General features: G+C 36.1%; 1 protein-coding gene across 1 annotated transcript in view; it reads right to left on the bottom strand.

Annotated features, from left to right (window-relative positions):
- Positions 1 to 21937, bottom strand: part of LOC149192556 (ATP-dependent RNA helicase) — a 100997-nt gene that overhangs the window by 41258 nt on the left and 37802 nt on the right. The gene's annotated exons all lie outside the window — the stretch shown is intronic.

Genomic DNA, 21937 nt, shown 5'->3' on the forward strand with positions numbered 1-21937 from the left:
GGAAAAGTATGTCCTTCGGGCCATTCTTTACCAAGTCCATGTATCAAACTTAGGATGTTAATCCTTGTCAATCACAATACATGAATCAAGAATGTACGTCCCTAATGCTTATCCAATCCACCATTCTCCCTACCAGTGTTCATGCACTAGACTTACGGTTGTTAGTCCTGGTCATATTACGTGACAAATGGAGAACACGATGTCCACCCTCACTCCCTCTTTGTAATAACCATAATAAAACTGAAATGCTGAAACAGTAAAAATTAAAAGCAAGTACCTACCTGGACTGCTATCTGATCTGGTGTAGTTGATGATGCTGCCACTGCTCTACTCCAATTATCGGGAGACCAATTCCACCCAGCCAGACTGAGCAGAGCCTGGCTGCTCAATCCAGTAAGCTTCTCACAGGAGCTCACTGTCCCCCGTGCCCAGAACCTCAGAATGCCTCCAATGGTCAATTTTCTTCCTCTGGTTTGCCCTCCTGGTTCTCTCCTGATTTTCTCCTCCTCCTTTTTCCTTCGTTCTCCCGCCCCTGTGCCCGGCTCAGATCTGCAGTTTTATAATTGCGGGCTTGGCGATGGCCGCCCTCCCACCTGCAGCCAACGCTCTTCCTCCTCCCGCCACGCCTTCGCATGCATTTCAAACCCGCAGATATTATCAATCTGATCCTTTTTGTTTATACATGTATTTTGTTATATAGCCAGGTTTGGTTTATGCGTCCCCTTTTATATAAGGTCTTACTTTTATTTTTATTATAAAGTTTAATTATATTTTTATTATAAAGTTTAATTTATATTTATTATAAAGTTTAATTTATATTTAATTTAATATGAAGTTTATCATATCTGTTTTAATATAAGTTAATTATTTATAGATGGGTTGTTACATACATTCCCCCTTCAGAAAACTTCGTCCCGAAGTTAGAGCTTTTATCTTATCTGATTACTTATGATAGTAATTAGTACCCCCTTCTTAGATTTTAAAATTTCTATTTTAATATCAAGAGACTATAAAATTTAGAGTTTTAGGTTTATGATTTTAATGGATAAGTCTTACCCTACCCAGGTTCCCAAGCTATTCTAAAATCATCCTATCCTTCCTAATCTCTTCCGCTCCCATCCTATCCGTCCTCTACTGGAGTACGCCATGGCGTCAGTTTTACTGACCTAACCATTCATAAACTCTAAGGTGACAGCGTCGGTTATACCGACCTGATTCCCAGTAGGCATCCAGCAGTCATCATCACACGTCTAGGGGAGCGTGATTCACACAATCCTCCCATGACTCCAGGGTTCGGAGGATAAATGGTGGGTAACACCTCCACCCCTCCCAGTAGAATTAGGGCTAATACCCTATCATAGGATCACTTCATCACGTGGTCATCCCGATAACTGTTTATTACCTGCAATCATACACTTATCCATGCATTCGTAAAATGTGCATCAACATATTCAAAATAACTCATGTATTATTCACCTAGGAGACTATAGTACAACATATTTTGCGATATTCCATGCATGTCTTTTGACTTTTATCTAGAATGTATTCACTTCCTGATTTCTATCCCATTGATCATATTGACATGTATAAATAAATCAGATTTACAATATCTTAATTTCTATCAGAAGTAAAATCATTCAACTGTCTTAACTTTACTTTGACAACTATAATTTAGTAAAATGAACCACATATATCGTTTTGGTATCCACGTACCAGCAGAAGTTAAACATATATTATGTCACAAAATTTCACGTTTATCTATAATCATTCAAAATGTTTCTGAGTCTCTGATTGCAGTGAAGTAAATATATACTAAACATAGTTTAAAGTTCTTCAAAATTGACATAGATTAGGGTATCTTTGACATATGTCCTTTGTATTTTCCCAAGTTGTTGATCCAGGACTATACTTGTCCCATTGGACCTTAACTTGGTCCACCAGGCGGTTCCTCAACCGTCGAACCCTACGTTCCAGTATACGTAACGGTTCGACCGTTACGACTCCCTCGTCCGATACCTGCAATTCCTGAAGATTCCACTACAGTGGATTGACGTGCTGCTTGGTCGTCGCTGACTACTGCGTGAATTCTATGATTACCTCGATTGTTTGATATCGATTCCTTTCCAGTCTTATGCAATATATTCGACGAAGCTTCTGGACAGTCACATTGAAAATGTGGTCCCCCACATCCCCAACGATTAAGTTGCGTTGATCCTCTTGAATCAAGACATGGATTTCTAGAGAACGAGCTTCGTCCTCTCATGTTGATTCCTCTCGAATTTCTTCCTCTACTGGTAGTCCCTCGAGATGTCCATGGACTGGTGTTTGATGATTCCGCGGCTATAGTGTTTACTGCCATGGGAGCTCTTGTCCCTACATTTCTTGGGGTAAACCTATTACCGTAAGGTGGCCTCGCGCTACCTCCTTTGAAGAAGTTTCGGGGAGTCTTTCCTGGAAATCCTGATTGGAAAGGCCCTGCTGGCCCCATATCTTTTTTGATTCCAAGGTGCTCTTCTGCATAACGACCACATTCGACTGCCTCGGCTACTGATGATGGTTTCCACATGCTTACTAAGGCTCTGATGCGAGGATTTAACCCAAATATGAAGCGTTCAGCTTGACGTTCATCGGAATCTAAGTAGTGAATGTATTTTACAAGCTCCATAAACCTTATCTCATACTCTTCCACCGTTTTATTTCCCTGAATTAATGTATGAAAGGCTCTGGCTTGCTGTTGTTGAAAGTATGGAGGTAAATACTTTGCGCGGAACCTTTCCTCAAATAGTTCCCAAGGGACATTATCCGATGTAAGGTGCAGCTGCTTCTCCAGATTTCCCCACCAAATTAAGGCACTTTCCTTTAATTGAAACACGGCAATTTTTGTTTTTTCCAAAGAAGAATATTCTCTTAACCTAAAGCATCTATTCATTCCTTCTAATCATGCTTTAGCGCGTTCACCTGCTCGACCTCCTGAGAATTCTGGGAGTCTAATTTTCTGAAGCTCCCTAGAAATGTCTTCTTTCGATCCTCTGGGCTCAAGATTATTTGGTTCCGCTGAACTGGTGGCTACATGTTGAAATTCCTCTTTGGTTTTAGCCTTAGTTGATTCTTTTAATGTCTCCAATAAGGCTTCCAAAGAGTTCATTATCACAGTCAACTCTGGTGCTGGGGCGATTGATGGGGATGATGATGGCTACAGTGGTGGCATTAATGGTGGTGATGTTATCCGATCACGTCGTCGTCGCTCATACGTCCTTACCTACCTGGACTGTTATCTGATCTAGTGTAGTTGATGATGCTGCCACTGCTCTGATCCAATTATCGGGAGACCAATTCCACCCAGCCAGACTGAGCAGACCCTGGCTGCTCAATCCAGTAAGCTTCTCACAGGAGCTCACTGTCCCCCGTGCCCAGAACCTCAGAATGCCTAAAGCTCTTCCAATGGTCAATTTTCTTCCTCTGGTTTGCACTCCTGGTTCTCTCCTGATTTTCTCCTCCTCCTTTTTCCTCCGTTCTCCCGCCCCTGTGCCCGGCTCAGATCTGTAGTTTTATAATTGCGGGCTTGGCGGTGGCCGCCCTCCCGCCTGCAGCCACCACTCTTCCTCCTCCCGCCACGCCTTCGCATGCATTTCAGACCCGCAGATATTATCAATCTGATCCTTTTTGTTTATACATGTATTTTGTTATATAGCCAGGTTTGGTTTATGCGTCCTCTTTTATATAAGGTCTTACTTTCATTTTTATTATAAAGTTTAATTCTATTTTTATTATAAAGTTTAATTTAAATTTAATTTAATATAAAGTTTATCATATCTGTTTTAATATAAAGTTTAAAACTTTATATTAGTTAATTATTTATAGATGGGTTGTTACACTCCTAACTGTTCAAATTTGGCAGCTCAGGGATGAATTTCTTCTAGAAGAAATCATATCCTTCAGTTCTTTTTGAACCACCTATAATAAAATAAAATTTCTGACAATTTAATATGACTTTCCAAAAATAGTAAGTCACATATCAATTTGGAAGTAACTTTCCAAAAATAGAAAGTCATGTCAAAATGATCAAGGATGATCTCAACATATAGAATCCACTTTAAAATCAAATCAATCATGATTATACAAGTCAAGAGTTAATATTTTTATCCTTATTAGTATTATTATTATTATGATACTATTATTTATAAAATAATCTAAAGTCATTCACCTTTAATGGATTAAAAAAAATGAATTCTCTCATGGAATAAGTAAATTAAATTGAGAATCTCTTACTTGGCAAATTGAACCTCTCTCTTGGAATAAAATACTAATTCCACACTTACGAGAATGTAACTCTCCCTCACTAATTCAATGTATGGCAAAAGTGTAACTCCTCGTCATTAAATGCACGTGTAACTCATTCAATTTGATTTGTAACTCTCACCAATTCAATGTATGTCAAAAGTGTAACTCCTCATTAAATGCATTTGTAACTCCCTCATTCAATTCGATTTGTAACTTTCACCGAATAGTCCCTCATGTCTAAGTGCAACTCTCTCTCCCCCTAATTCGAATTATAACTCCTCAAAACAAGTGTACTTCTCTCTCTATTCTTGGGATGAGTTGCACTTCTCCTCAAGTAACTTCTCCCTCATGGAATACAGTTCTCATATTATTGGCTCAAGACATGAATTCATTTTGTAACTCCTCTCCATTCTCATTTATTTAAGCAAGAGCAAGTGAGTTGAGAGTAGAATGTTTATTGTGAAGAAAGACTTTTAGTGTTGACTGTGTGCAAGAGAAGTGTGAGAACAAGTGAAGAGTAAGAGCAAGGGAAGAGTTAGAGCAAGTGTAAAGGACAAGATTTGATCAAGAGAAGGAGATCTTCAAGCAAAGCACAAGACCACTTCAATTGCAAGTTGATCAGACATTGGTGACTTTATTCATTCTCATTCTCTCTCTTTGTACTCTGTACTCTGTTGAACAATTGAAGAAATCTAATAGAAGAAGAATCATTTGGGTTTTCCCCTTGTGGGTTTTTCCCTGGTCATTGGACCTAACTCTCAATGTCTTATATTTGTGCTTAGTTGTCTTCATATGATCCTTAAGTTTATGTTCTATCTACAATTGTTGATCTGAAAAGTTTTGAAGAAGAAATATGCATTCTAAGTAATTGTAACAGCATAGAACATTCAATTTTCTACAAAGTACATTCAGTTTTCTACAAAGTACATTAAGTTTTTTGCAAAGTACATTTAGTGTCATTCAGTTTTTTGCATAGAACTTTCAGATTTTTAACATGGTATCAAAGCCTTGGTGAAGACAAGTCCAAGGAGACTAGAGCTCACCTTAAGAGACCCCACTTGCTGCCAAAGTTTTCTGATCAAGATGACTTCCTCCTACTTCAAGGTAAAAGGAAAGTTGAATATGCGTCAAACTTTGGTCCATGGAAAGCAAGGCTAGATATCACTCTTGAAGAACACGAAATTTTGGAGTATGTTGAAGACACAATAGTTGATCCACTATAGAATGCAAGTGTTGCTATCAAATCCAAATATGAAAAGGGTGAAATCAATGCTAGAAAAATTATCCTTGATTCTCTTAGTGATCATCTCATTATTTATGTTTCTGGTTTAAAGAAAGTTAAAAAAATGTATGACAAATTAATTGAGATGTTTGCAATTAGTAACTTGAACTAGATTATTGCCTCGAAGAATCAGTTGAATGACATCAAGATGAACAGAAGAGAAACAATTCAAGCATACTTCTTAAGAATGACCAAAATCAAGAATCAACTGTCAACAATTGGTGAAGTTGTACCCGACAAAGAAATGGTGTTGATTACGCTTGGAGACATTTCTCCTATTTGTGAGACTTTTGTCACCACCATCAGCGATATCAACACTATTCCCACATTTGATGAACTCTTGGGAAAGTGTATCTAAGAGGAGGCCAGAATGATCTCTAAAGAGAGTATTTGACACCATGAAGAATGAGAACCTACTGCATTTTTAGTCTATAACAAGAGAAAGAAAAGTAATAAAAATGATTATGTTTTTAAATCAAATAAAGAGAATCTAGATATGTCAAAAAGTTACATGCTTTGACTGTCAAAAGCATAGTCATTGTGCTCATGACTGTAAAGAAAGAAGAAGAGCACCTAGATTCAAAAACAAATCTGATTATAGAAAAGACACTTTTGAAAATCAAAGAAAAGACCATCCTAAGAAAACAAGAAATCCAAGGTATAGAAATAATTCAACGGAAAGTTAGTCAGAATATTTTCTTGTTTCTATTTTCTTGTTTCAGTTCTTCTTCTGCAGATTCATTTGATAGTTGGTTAGTTGATATTGGTGCTTTCAAACATTTTACTGGTTACAAAGAAGCACTCTCTAATTTAGTTGAGAGGCAGACTAATTTAAATGTTATCCTTGGAGATAATTCTACTCACCAAGTTAAAAGTTATGGTTCAGTTTCATTTCAGTTAGATAATGGCAAATCTATTTTTCTGCAAGAAGTTTTGTATCCATATTTGCTCTAGCAGATAAGGAATGAAAGTTGTTTTTATTAATGGAAAAGTTAAGTAAAGTCTTTCGGTAGAAATCACATAAGAGAAATTTTTGGCCGACGCATTTCTAACCAACAAGTGTGATTCATCATCGGGACTAGATGAAGGGGCAGACCATGGAAAAGGCTTAAATAGAGAGCAATGTAGAGACCAGAATTTCAAGTAACGACTATATTTGAACAATAATATTTAAATTATGATATTAATATATTAATATATTAAAAACAAAGATTATTAAGTAACAGCTATATTAAATAGCTAGTTTTTGAAAAATTATATTTAAATTATGATATTAGTTTATTAATTTAGTAAAAACAAATATTAATAAGTAACGGCTATATTAAATGGCTAGTTTTTGAAAAATAATATTTAAATTAATTTATAAAAATCAAATATTATTAAAAAAAGCTAACAAGAATCAAAAAATCAAAGTCAAACTCCAAACAAGGAGGGAAATCAAAAATTATAAAAAGGAGTCAAGGCCCTAATCGAGACAAGATCATTTAATAAATAAAAATAATTAATGGAAATAAAATAAACTAAATTAAAAATAATTACTGGAAAATAAATAAAATAAAGCAAAAATATACACAAGTCAAAAGAAATATATATATAAATAAATAAATAAAAATAAAAATAAAATAAAATAAATAAATAAATATATATATATATATATATATATATATTCAAAGTAAAGTAATCAATAAATAAAATAGGGTCAACAATAAAATATGGCGTTGAGGCCCATTAAACAAATAACAAAAATAATAAAAAGAGTTAAGAACGAATAGGATGATAAAATACTTAAGAAAACACGAAGGGTCAAGAAAATAAACTCTAATGAAGAATAAATCAACAACAAATGCTATAAAAAGGACACCAATACCTACATAGATAAACAAACAAACAAAATAAATCCCAAAAAGAAACCTAAAAACCTAGGAGGACAAGACAGGGACCCGACTTCTACTAATATTCCAACCATTGTCTTTATTTAAATTATTGGGTCTTTTTTCAATTTCTAGGTCCTCCCTCAATTTACGATGATGGAAATGACTAACCCTAACAACGACTTGGGCATCCTCAATGCAAATGTGATGCTTAGATTTATCTGCATGCTCTGCCAAAGCAGAGGAGCATGTCCTGCCATGTTTGATGTCAGCGGCATGCTCACGAATCCTTTGATTAATCGAGCAACCAGTCTCACCAATGTAGGGAGTCTCACAAGAGCATGGAATAACGTAAACACCCTTCATATTCTTGGGGTCCACTCAATCTTTTACACATCTAAGGGAGCTCTGTATGGTATTTAAAGGCCTAAAGGTTGAAGCCACCTTATGCTTCCTTAGGATCCTCGCAAGATGTGAAGGGTTTTACAAAGTCAATGGTAAACCCATTCATGCATTAGTCCATGATACCGATCTTCAGTGTGAGCTATGGCACAGAAGATTTTCTCACCTACACTACAAAGCCTTACCTCATGTAAGGAAGATGGTTTCTGGAATGCCTGAGATCATAATGGATCATGAAGGAGTTTGCCCAGGATGTGCAAGTGGAAAGCATATAAAGGGACCATTCCCTTCAAGCAGAACAAAAACTAGTCAAGTACTTCAACTCATACATTCTGATTTATGTGGACCTATGCTTGTTACTTCTCTTGGTGGCTACTTGTATTTCATGATTTTTGTTGATGATTTTTCTCACAAGACATGGATATTCTTTTTGAAAAAGAAAGGGAAAAACCTTTGACATATTCAAAGATTTCAAGGCTCTGATTAAAAATCAAACTGGAAAGTTGATCAAAGCTTTCAGATCTGATAATGGGGGAGAGTTCACCTCCAATGATTTTAATGATGTTTGCAAACACGCCGGAATAAAGAAAGAAACCACTGTGTCATACAATCATCAACAAAATGGTGTGGCTGAAAGGAAGAATAGAACCATTGTGGAAACAATCAGAGCCATGCCACATGATCAAAAGCTGTCAAAGCTTTTGTGAGAATAAGCTACAAATATTGTTGTTTATGTGCAAAATAGAACTCCTCATCGAGCCTTAAACAATAAGACTCTTGAAGAAGTCTTCACTGGTAAAAAGCCTGAGGTGAGTCATTTGAGAATCTTTGGCTGTCTTGTATACTTCCATGCGACAAAAGAGAAAATGAACAAACTAGAAGCTTCAGGTAAGAAAGGTATGTTTGTTGGTTATTGTGATAATTCAAAAGTTTATAGAAATCATGTACCTGGTCAAAGAACTATAGAGTTTAGTAGAGACGTAACATTTGATGAAGATGCAACTCTTAAAAAAGCAATAGACTCTCCTCCTCCCACCATTACTGAAAGACAAATTGTTAATGAAAAAGAGGTTGCATCTGAGTCTGAATAGGAACCTGAGAATGAGCTTGTTGATAATCTAATGTGTTCCATGGATCCTGAAGGTTCTCCACCAAATGATCCTCCTACCAAAAAGAGACCACTATCGCTGCGAGATACCTTGCAAGATGTTGAACAACAAGCTGCCCCAAGAGGAACGTTCAGAGAAAGTAAGAAACCAAGTCAATTTCAATGGTATGTTGTTGCCATAAGCAACATCATTCACGCAAAACCATGCACCTTTGAAGAAGCTACAAAAGAACAAGTCTGGAAAGATTTCATGACAGAAGAATACGAGTTCATCATCCAGAATGATGTTTAGGAAGCGATCCCTAGACCTCAAGGTCAATTTGTTGTCACTTCCAAATGGTTGTTTAATATTAAACATGGTGCAGATGGTAGTATTGAAAAATATAAGACTAGATTTGTAGCTAGAGGTTTCTCTCAAAAAGAGGGAATAGATTATGATGAGCTTTTTGCACCTGTAGCTCAATATACTACTATTTGATTTGTTGTTTTCTTGCATAGTTTCCTCAAGAAAGAGGTATTTGTGGAACAACCACAAGGCTTTGAAGAGCATGACATGGAAACTCATGTATGCAGACTGAGGAAAGCCTTATATGGGTTGAAGCAAGCTCCAATAGTTTGGTATGCTCGCATTGATAGCTACCTGATAAAGTTTGGTTTCACAAGAAGCAATGTAGACCCAAACCTCTACTTCAAGACTGTCCAATGTATACCTTTGATTTTGGTATTGCATGTTGATGATTTATTCTTGATAGGAGGGAAACCTCTTATCCTCCACTGTAAGAGGGAGTTAGCTTCTGAGTTTGAAATGAAATACCTTGGTTTGATGCATTACTTTCTGGGTCTAGAGGTTTGGCCAAGACCTAGTGAAATTTATCTTTCTCAAGGAAAATATGTTTTTAAGCTTCTTGAAATATTTGTTATGGTAGAATGTAAGTTCATGCATACTCCTATGGAAATGAACTTTAATAAATTATGAGGCAAAGTTACAGGACCTAATTTGGCAAATCCTACGGAGTATAGACAGCTCATTGGTGCTTTGATGTTTTTGGTAAACACTAGGCCTGACATATGCTTTGTTGTAAACACTTTACGTCAACATTTGATTGATCCCTTTCATGCCCATTGTATTGTTGCAAAACATGTACTCAGATACTTTCATGGAACTATCAATTTAGGATTGAAATACAATGCTAAAAATGTAAGACTTCATGCATATATTGATGTTGATTGGGTTGGTAACTCTACTAATATAAAGAGCACTTTGGGTGTTGCTTTAGTTTGGGATTTGCCATGCTCTTTTGGATAAGCATAAAGCAAAATTATGTTGCATTGAATACAGTTGAAGTTGAGTACATTGCTGCTAGCATGGCTAGTTGTGAGGCAGTTTGGCTGAGAAATCTTTTTGGGGAACTATTTGAGCAAGTTTCAGACACAACAGTTATATATTGTGACAATAAGAGTGGGATTTGTCTTGTAGAAAGTCATGTGTTTCATAACCAGTCCAAGCATATTGAGATCAAGTATCACTATATCCGGGATATGGTGCAGAGAGGAGTAGTGAGGCTCCATCACATCTCCTCTGATAATCAGATAGTTGACATTCTTACCATGCCTTTACCGGAAGGAAAGTTCTTGGTTTTTAGAGAGCAGCTTGGACTTATGGACGTGACCCTTCCAAGAAGCGGTCACAACTAATTGAGAGCACTGAGTTGTCTTTCCCCCTATCAAAGCTCACAAGATCAGGGAATGATGTCGGAAAGCTCTCGAGGATGAGGGACCACTTGTGTAGTGTGTGCCACAAGAGTAGGTCTTAGTATGCATCCGGCCCACATTCTGGGACGTGGGAAGAGCCACCTATCTAGCCAATAGGTGTAGTGAGACTTGTCTAGGATGCAGGTGTTCCACCACTTGACACTTTTTGGGTTTGATTCTTGTCTGTGTGACTTGTTAGAGTCTTGTCTATGTGATGCACGTGTTCTATCACCTAATTTTTTAGATGAAAATTGGTTGAGTGTAATCCTTGTCTATGTGACATGTGATGATCCATTCTTTTCCAAATTTGTGTCAAGTGGATGATTTTTCTTTAGATTGTCGCTTCATTGTTACAAATGTTACAGAGCAGAGTTGCACTGAGATAAATCAAAAAGATCAAAGAAAGCAGAGATCCTTGATGCAGAAAGAAATTCCTACCTAACTGAGAGGGGGTGTTAAAATTTGGCAGCTCAGGGATGAATTTCTCCTAGAAGAAATCATATCTTTTAGTTATGTTTGAACCACCTATAATAAAATTTCATTTCTAACATTCTAATATGACTTTCCAAAAATAGTAAGTCACATCTCAATTTGGAAGTGACTTTTCAAAAATAGAAAGTCATGTCTAAATGATCAAAGATGATCTCGACATATAGAATCCACTTTAAAATCAAATCAATCATGCTTATACAAGTCAAAAAATAATATTTTTATCCTTACTAGTATTATTATTATTATTATACTATTATTTATAAAATAATCCTATGTCATTCACCTTTAATGGATTAATAAAAACGAATTCTCTCATGGAATAGGTAAAGTAACTTGAGAAACTCCTACCTGGAAAATTGAACCTCTCTTGGAATAAAATAGTAACTGCACACTTAAGAGAATGTAACTCTCCCTCACTAATTCAATGTATGGCAAAAGTGTAACTCCTCCTTGTTAAATGTACTTGTAAGTCTCTCATTCAATTCAATTTGTAACTCTCACCAAATATTCTCTCATGTCCAAGTGCAACTCTCTCTCTCCCTAATTTGAATTGTAACTCCTCAAGACAAGTGTACCTCTCTCTATTCTTGAGATGAGTTACACTTTTCCTCAAGTAACTCCTCCCTCATGGAATTTGATTCTCCTATTATTGGCTCAAGACATGAATTTGTTTTGTAACTCCTCATATTTCTCAACTATTTAAGTAAGAGCAAGTGAGAGTTGAAAGTAGCATGTTCATTGTGAAGGAGAGCTAGTGTTGAGTGTGTGCAAAAGAAGTGTGAGAGCAAGTGAAGAATAAGAGCAAGGGAAGATTTGGAGCAAGTGTGAAGAACAAGATCTTATCAAGAGAAGGAGATCTTCAAGCAAAGAGCAAGAGCATTTCAACTGCAAGTTGGTCGGACATTGGTGACTTTATTCATTCTCATTCTCTCTCTTTGTACTCTGCTGAACAATTGAAGAAAATCTAACAGAAGAAGAATCATTTGGGTTTTCCCCTTCTGGGTTTTTCCCTGGTCATTGGGCCTAACTCTCAATGTCTTATATTTTGGTTGTCTTCATATGATCCTTAAGTTTATGTTCTATTTACAATTACTGATTTGAAAAGTTTTGAAGAAGAAATTTGCATTCTAAGTAATTGTAACAGCATAGAACATTCAGTTTTCTGCAAAGTACATTAAGTTTTTTGCAAATTCCATTCAATTTTCTACAAAATACATTCAGTTTTCTGCATAGAACTTTCAAGTTTCTGCCCAAAAAAAAAAAAAAAATCTGCATAAAACTTTCAAATTTTTAACATTACCCAGGGAGGAGATAACCACAAACCGAAGCTTGTCTCAAAAATACTCATCCTTCTACAAAAAGGAACTTCATCTATTCATTGGCTACCTGTTCTTCCATGGAGATTTGTTGTAGCTTATCGGCTCCTATCTACATCTTACCCTTGAATCATAACGCACTTCGACCTTTCTAGTTCTTTGGCAATCTTCACGTAGCTTTGATCAATATTATAATCGAACCCATCATGTCATCAAGTAATTCATCAAACACTTCATGGAGTTAAACTTCTTCACAGTTCATTTTACAAGTCTTCATATCCTTTGCATTGCAACAGAGTTTTGCTTCATGCTTTACCAAGAAATCGTATTAGTTCCTATCAAACCGTCTCACAACTGCTACATCTTCTGCTTCTACAAAATTCTACTACATTTTATTCTAGAAGACCATACCATATCTCAATCATTAGTAGTATCTCTCCTTATTATCTGCACTTGCCAAATCAATTGAAGTAACCTCAAATCCCAAGTTGTAAGATTCTTTAAGTCAATTCTTACTTTCCTTTGAAATCAACATTAGCTTTGTTGATGATGTGATCAAAGATTCAAACCAATCAATTGTTGGATCAAGGCTCTCCAGTGATGTTGCCATATATTTGTAGATTGTCAATGAACCATCTTATAATAAGCATCTTTTCTATTTTCTGCTCAACCATCTAGAAGTAATATATCTTATCAACACATATCATGTTTTCTCTCCAACTCCCTCTGAAGATAATATCTCTAATCCACGAATCCCCTTTTTGAATCTGATTTGAGACTCCCTTTCCATGATAAGAGTACCTTCTTCCATCTAAAGTAAGAGAACTTCTTTTATAGGAACTTCTTTTTGAAATTGTGCTTCAACCTTCTATGCTACTTCTCAACTCACTGTCCTCAATGCATCCTGCTCTTCTTGTGGAACAAATTCTACTTCATCCTTTTTAATTTTTTCAACTAGCTTTTCAAAACCTAGTTTTGCTTCTGAAATATTTGGTTTTGGTAGCATCACTTGACTTATTCTATGATGTATGAAGTCAACTTATTTTCACCAGAATTGAAATGAATATTATGCTGAAGAAATTCTTATAATGTTGCATATTTACTTTGACTCTTGCTAAAAGAAATGATGACCGCTTCTAAATCTTCATGATGAAATTAACATCTTAACTATGATGGTGACTATGGAATATTGTGTAGACAACTTCGATGATTCTATCTATTCAAAACCATATGCTTCCTCTTAAACTAGATCTTCATGACTTCACAATTTGTGAATCCCAAAAGTCTTCTATCCTTCAAAATAATTGTAACTGCTACTCTAACTGTCATCTTCTAATAAGAAAAGAAAAAACAAACTTGCTTGCAAACCTGGTACTTGCCATATTCTTCAATAGTAGAGGTCCTTATTGTCTTCAATCTTGGGTTTCTTTTTGGCTTCTTCATCTTTTGTTGTATGTGCTTCATTTATTTCCTTCCTTTTGTTGTTTTTATTATTCTTAGAGTTCTTAGGGCAATCTCTTTTTATGTGTCCATATTCATGGCAACCAAAACATTGAACTTTGGACATATCCCTATTTCCATGAGGCTTGTTGTTGCTGTTGTTGTATTTGTGATGAGATCCAAATTTTCCAAACTTCTTCTTTGATTTAGCAGCAAATGCTTGAGAGTTTTTCATTATTGGGTTTGGTATCATCTTTAGCCTTCAATCTTGTTTCTTCTAGAACACATAGAGCCCAAAGTTCTTCAAAAGATGGAGTATCTTTTCTTGCATAGATTCCACTTGCAAAACCATTCCAAGTTGGAGGTAAAGCATTAGGTACGAAAGTGATTAACTTAGAATCAAATATGATTTCTCCAAGTCCTTGAAGTTGATACTTTATTTTTTATATTTTCATGAAGTATGAAGCCACGTCTTCACTCTTTGATATTCTTGTTCCATAAAGTTGATTCCTTAGAGATATCTATTGAACAGTAGTATTGACAAAATATAGTTTGACCAATTTGTCATAGACTTCTTTGGATGTACACAAATCTAAAACAAAAGAGATAAGATGGTCTTTGATAGATTCAAAGAGAATTATTTGAGCTCCAATTTCTCCCTTGTTGTACCCAGCCACTTCCTGAGCATTATTCTTATTTGGTACGAGAACATTGCTTTCAACAAATTGAATCACTTCATTTTGTTTGAGAACTAGATCAATTCTCTTCTTCCAAGCCTTATAATTAGAAGTTTCATCAAGTTTGTTGCCTTCTTTACAAATATATGTCATTTGGCTGGGAGGACTAGACATAGAGTAAAGTAGAGTACTTACTTGTCAAAGGAGAAGTTGTTGCTATAAGAGTGTCTTCAAGAATGTTGATGAGAGGGCAAGAGCGTTTGATGAGTGAGCAAGAACTTGATATTTCCAAGAGCCTTCAATAACGTCCTTGAGAGAGAGATGGTTGCTATAAGGATGTCTTCAACAATATGATCTTCAAGCCTTCTTGATTTGATAGAGGAAGAGATAACTGCTACAATAGAGTCTTCAAATATGCCAACAATTTGTGATCTTCAAGTTGCCTTCCTTTCACCTTTAGCTCTAATACCATGTTGAGAACCAAGTGCTAGAAGATAATGATTGATTTCTCTTAACTTGATAATTACTTGTGAATGTTTGTTGGCTTCTTATTACTTATATTATCTTCTTCATCAAGTAATTATACAAATGTGCAAAACATAAAGATCACAAAGAGACAAAGAACACCAGAAATTAGGCTCCAAGCTAGGGCAAAACCCCACAAGGGGGAAAACCCAAACAATCATTCTCTTATAGAATCAAATCAAAATGAGATATCCAAGACCCAAGACCAAAACCAAGACTGCCACAAAGATCCTAAGTCAACCCTCCTCCAGTCACCTCTAACAAGTCAAAGTCAAGAAAAGTGAACGTTGGTAAAATTCTCTGAAATCTGGTCAAAATTATAGAAATTTCGGATCTACAGTGAAGGCCGAATTTCGGCCCTATAATAGCCTCAAAAAAACCATAGAAAACTTCACACGTGTGAGCAAAATTAGGGCAGAAAATTGGATTTTCTCTCTCCTTTGAATTCCTTCTCTCTCCTTTGACTTCGGCTCTCTTTCTTCTTGATTAGGAATAGAAATCAATGTATGATGTGATGGTGAGTGAATGCGCCTCCAAGAGGTGGACTTGACTTGTATATATAGTTGTCCACGAGGTTGCGAAGAGGTGGACTTGACTTGTATATATAGTTGTCCACGAGGATCGAATAGCAACCGTAGGGCCAAGTTGGTCTTGTGTTGACTCTTTGACTCAAAAATAAAATTCAATTTCTTTTCTTACAAAAAAGTTCAAATGGGACTTGACTTAAATCCATTTCTTTTGACTCGTAATAAATTCTCTTTGACTCCTTTGAGACTATAAGCATGAAGAACATGCTTTCACCAAAAATAAAATAATAATGATGAATATAATAAATATGTCAATGATACAAATTACATTTTATTACACTATGAAGACCAACACTAGTTACATTTTCAACAGGGACAAGTTTTGAAGTTTCACCCCTGCTTTTCAAACACGGAGTGATTGCAGGTCAACTTCCTCCTAGATGCAGCTCAATTTCCTTGTTTAGGTTCATAATCAAACATAGGGGAATAATTGATGGTTTTAGAGAAATCCTTGGACCACAGCACTGGAAATATGATTTTACCTAATAGTGTATGTGTTTCTTAAGTTGTGTAGTTTAGGTATATAATTGACTCAAAGTAGCTTAGGTATATAGTTGAATACATTCGTCTCACATCTTGTGTCCTTCCCTAATATGTGAGGAATTATATGATTCCTCACACCATCCAAGATTATACACCAAGATTTCATATCCTTGAGATTATGCTCCACTGCAAGGTTTGGATCTGAAGGAATCTTAATGTCTGTGTTCACAAGATCCCACAGATCATTCATTTTTAGAATCATAGTAATCCACGCCTTCTAAGGACTAAATTTAACAACCCCATCCAACCTGTCTTCATATCACAAACTACTCAATGATGCCATCTTCACAAATCAACCTTGGCCACAAAACCCCAGTTGCAAAATTTAAAAATAACTCTGCTACCATGAAAAGAAGAAATTTGTTTCTATAAACCCTAATGTTCTCAAATCTCTCTCTCAAAGTTATCTAGAAAGATTTGATACCATGTTAAATCTCCTATACCAGCCCAAATTTATTTTCTCATGGCAATATTTTATTCCCCAATAATTTGTTAATTAACCAAATAAATTATGAATTACTAAAAAATAATTTCATTGGTATTTTAACTTTTAGAAACATATGCAGTGAAAACTAAAAATTCGGAAAGATTAATCACTCATTACAATAGATAAATACCCCCAACAATTCTCCATCATTGATTAATCTGGAAAACCAGGGTTTTCAACCCACAAAGTATTACAAGGAAAAAAACAATTTCTTGACCCTATAACTCCGCCCCCATTGGATGATTACCCAAGGAAATTCGAACTCCTAGAAATTGGCCTTTGAATGAATTCGGCCTGAAGAAATCTGGCCAAACAATCTGTTAGCAAATTGATCGTGCGCCTTCCCTACAAGCTGCCATTACGCCCCAGGAAATCCTAACTCCAACAAGTCAGCTTCTCCAATTTAGATCGACCTCCCTCTCTTCAACAACTCAGCGCTCCAATCTCCAGTGACTCGACCTCCTAGATATGCCCTCAAATCTTCCTGTAGTCTTCCTCCTCTGCATTTCAATCTACTGAGCCACTCGCACTAGAGAAAATCACTTTCTCTTGTTGTGTCTCCTCTCTTGTGTCTTCACCTCTCCCTTAGGCTTATTTTTATAATCTTCATTAAGCCCAAATCCCTAACCCTAATCTCCCTTCTAGAAGATCTTGGAGATCAATGGTTGAGATCATTTCTAAGTCACTTAAATAATTAAATTATTTATCCTTAGAAAATGACTTAATAGTCCACAATAATTAATTGACTTTAATTACGGTACCTGTCCTAAGTTAGAATTAGGAAACAAGACATAAATCACTTACTCCACCAAGCAAGCACCTAAAGAGGCAATAAATCATCTTCCACATGCTAAGACACCAAGCATATCCAAAATACCTTCTAAAGCTACTATAAGCTGAGGTGAGTGGATAGCGTAAAGTTATTTACTTATGCCCCTAGAACCCAACAAGAGCACCATTGATTACCTAATGAGACATTATTTGCAGAGTACTAGTGGTACCTTGATGTGTTTAAGTTATATGAGACTATATTTGGTATGAGGTATCCTACTTCAGATGGTTCTAGGATGGTTAGTGTAGTTCGACAAGATGTCTATTAAGGTGTGCTATAGATTTGAATAGGGTGATATTTTCCTAGTACATGGGGTTCTATTTCACATAATGATGGCACATTCCTATTGTTGATGTCATCTTATTAAAGGACCTAGTTTATTGATCCCTTTATTATGCTTCTAAAAGTGATTATTGTGCATTTGATGTGGACAAGCTCTTGCAATGTTAGCACCATTGATCATGGTGGTATATTTGTTGTTTATTTCACAATATTATAGCATATACCTTAGCCCAAGTGGAATGCTACACTTTGTGCAAACATGTTCATGTTGGTTTGATTATAAAAACATAGTTTGACTAAACTTTGACCATGTGGAAGCCTCTTTGCTTGAGCACTTGGACTTACTAACTTGGTTTCACAATGGATATGGGTTATTTGAGGATGGATTGAGCTATTTTCATGGACAGCTCACCTTCGCACCCATCATATATATTATTATTTTATGCATGAGATGAGGCAGTCACCCTTTTTATGGCACTAGTTGGGATATTGTTGACCAATCACATGGCTCATGGCAATATTTTAACACTTGTTGGCATCTTCTTCATTGGATCCACTCCTAACACAATTTTTTTGTAAGTTAGTTGCATATATGAAGGGGACACACCATCTTGGAGGCCACATGTGGCATATGGAGGAGGTCTTTCATGGATATTGTATCATTTGATTAAGACATTTACGTTGGTAGACCACATGTGTCGCTCATCTCCATTCAGTGGAATGCCTTTGGAGGATTGTTGAAGAAGATTAAGAGATAGCCCCCGCATTTTGTTATATATCTATACTTGGCATGCCTAACCACCTATCTAGTAGAATGCTCCTCTACTGGGAGAATTTTATGCATTTTGTCGAAGATGTTTGACATGGTCTTGCACATTTTGTGGAGTTGCCCTCTCTCATTGAGCTCTCATTGTTGTGAGATTGTACATGTCATTTTAGTCCACCTATTTTATTGGCCATTTGACTTGCCCTCTCAAGTTAGTAGAAGCCTAGAGGATAATGTTATTTTATATTTCCTAGAATATATCTAGGCTTTTAGTAGAGATATTATTATTTTACTTTTGTTGAGCCTAGCCTATATATGTTTGGGACTCTCCCACTTGTGATGGTTGTTGAAAATATTTATATTTTGGAGACAATATTGCTCTAGGTTCTTGTGAAGGTTGATGGAATATAATGGTGTTTTCTTTTTCAAATGAGGTGAATTCTTGTGGATGATTATTGCTGGATTGTGTATGTCGAAGCTATTTCTTAAGGCCAAGGTGAAGGGCTTATCAACCCCGAACGAAGTAAATTGGGTTTGATTGTTCCTCTCTCTCTCTCCCTCTCTCTCTCACACACACATTCCTTTACTGTTTTGGAAATGATCTATTGCATGTGATATCTTCTAAGATCTTGATTAGTTTATTACCTAGTAAAATAATAACTTAGTAGATTGAAAGTGGACCTTTCTAAACACTCTCCTCTAGCATTCCTAGAAGAATCCAGCCAACTTAAGGCTGTTATAGTATGCTATTTGCTACAGTTATTTACCCTAAAACTTTGATGGAATAGACCTCTTAGGAGCCCATTTGATCCCATATGCCCAATATGGAAAAGAGCCACCAGCCCTCCCTCTCAAGCACCCAAAAACACAATAAAAAATCATCTTTGATTTTTTTGTTTTACAATCTGTAAAATTACAGCAGAGAATCATTCATTTCAAATTGCATTTTAACTCTAATAAACCCCCATTCATCCATCTATAATTAATCTTAAATTCGTGTTTGAAAATCCATAATTTCCAGCTTCATATTTAACCTCAGATTTACTTTAATCCTGAAGAAATATTCTTGTTTATCATATTTTAATAGGCTGAAAGTTACATGTGTAAATCTGAAAAAACTTGCTACAACTAAATCCTAGAACCATATTTATCCCAAGTCCTCAAGCACCCTCTTCCATCATCATTTTTTTGGACTTACATTGCCCTACGGATTCTCCCGTTGAGTGGAGAGTTAGTCTAAACTATGAGATAGAACTATATGAAGGTGATAGTGGGTAGCCTATCTAAGTCACCATAGGGTTTCACATGTAAGGCTAGGGATTTTAAATTTGAATGAGAACTTGGGAGTGTGAAATTTCCACAAATGCACCAACTGGAGTTTACTCTTCTAACTTATTAGCAGTTTAGTTGTTGACAACAAATAACGATTAAATCATTGATGCATTTTCACAATAAAATGTTGTGGAATTATAAACAGGAACTGAGAAATAGATACACACACACTAAAAATTGACACTGCTATTTTGGACTAAACATTCCCGGAAATACCCCGAACAGAAAACCGATGCAGCAGATGAGGGTTTATTTTATTATGCAACAATTTGAGAATTATTACAGTTGGTTGCCAACTGGCAAACCTACGTCAATCAACTGGAAAAATATATGGAGATAAATTATCTCCTTTTGCAATCAACTCAGCCTCTCTCCAACCACTAACACTCCCAACAATTCACACCACTGGACTAGAAATGCGCACGGATTGGCTAGAGAAAACCGTACAGCCCCAAAATTGACTTTGGATGAGTCGTACTTCCTCTCTCTACCTCTAGAAGTGACTTGATTTGCCTCTTGGATGTTGATCTGGCCTCTAGAAACGGAATCAACTCTCTTCCGCCAACTCGCACTAGGGTTTCTGGCTATTCACACTAGTTTTAGTGACCCTCTTTGTAGATAATTCGACCTTCCTTCTCTTATCTCTCTAACACTAGAAAATCATTGAGAAACTCTTCATAATCCTGCTCTTCCCAAATCTATGTTGCCTCCTCTCTCTGATGCTCTTTCCCTGGCTCAAATTGCACCCTCACAGAAGCCAAGATTTAATCTCCATCAGCGACTAAGATCGATTAGACTTTATCAATAGAAGCCTCTAGAGAAATCTTGATCATCCTTAATTAATTAACTTTAATTTACCACTTTTCCAAAGTTAAACTTAGGAAATATTTTAATTATGGCAAATTAATTTAATTAAGGTGTTTCCCAAGCTTATCTCACGAAACCTTTTCTAAGTTTTGGAGATCTAGTGTTCCTTAGCCTCTTAGCATCATCTAAAGATTAAAACCCCTGTCTGATGCTACCATATCCATCAAAAACTAACAGGGAAGTGACATTTTGTTATTGTTGAGGGCAAAGTCCATTACCTTGTGTCTTGAGCATTGGAGATTCATTCTTTGATAAGCATAAAGTTGAAGTTGAACATATATTGTAAAATCTCATCTAGTAACTCCACAAACTGAATATGTGCCTAACAAGAACATCCTCACAAGGCCTAGTCCACCTACTCCCAAACCCTAAAAAATTATGGAAGAAAGGTAAATATATCACAGAAATCAAACCACCAAGACCTCAGCACTATTGAAGACATAAGGTGCTTGTTTGAAAGTAATACATATAATCCAGCTTCCTCCAATTTGGTTGTCCCTTGGTTAGAAAAGAATTATGAGCCATTTGATTTCTCAAATATCAATGTATACCGTCATGAAATTGCAAAAATAACAATTAATAATACACCTACATTTAAAGAACTAATGTCATATTTACTAGAAATCATTGGAATGCATTCATGAGTATGATAAAGAAATCTAAGGTGGCACATTTGGATGTGTTTATGAAGTTGCTTGTTCTCTCATTCGAGGATGATGACATAGATTGGTTCACAAGCTTGTCCAATAATGGCATTCATACCAACGATGGGTTGGTAAATGCTTGTATGGAGAAATGGGGAGAAAAGAAAGACAATGGATGCTTGTTGGCAGCCCTTAGCACTACTAAATGAAATGAAAATTAGACTAGAGAAGAATTTAGCAAGAGGGCTAATCAGATAGTGCACATACTTCATGCATACGTGTGTTCCATTGGGACATGTACCGCAAGGTTAGAGACGTGCCCCCAATGCTTCCCACGCCCTTAGGAGGCGGGTGCATGGTGAAATGTTTCACCAAACCGCATTTGGCAACACTTAGTGAAATGCACAGCAAAACATTTTGCCGATTTGCAGGAAACAATGAGGATCAACGT

Source organism: Pinus tabuliformis, chromosome 2_2 (genome assembly GCF_031772625.1).
Source record: "Pinus tabuliformis cultivar Carrire ecotype Pingquan chromosome 2_2, CPIR1, whole genome shotgun sequence".
NCBI classification, from domain to species: Eukaryota; Viridiplantae; Streptophyta; class Pinopsida; order Pinales; family Pinaceae; genus Pinus; species Pinus tabuliformis.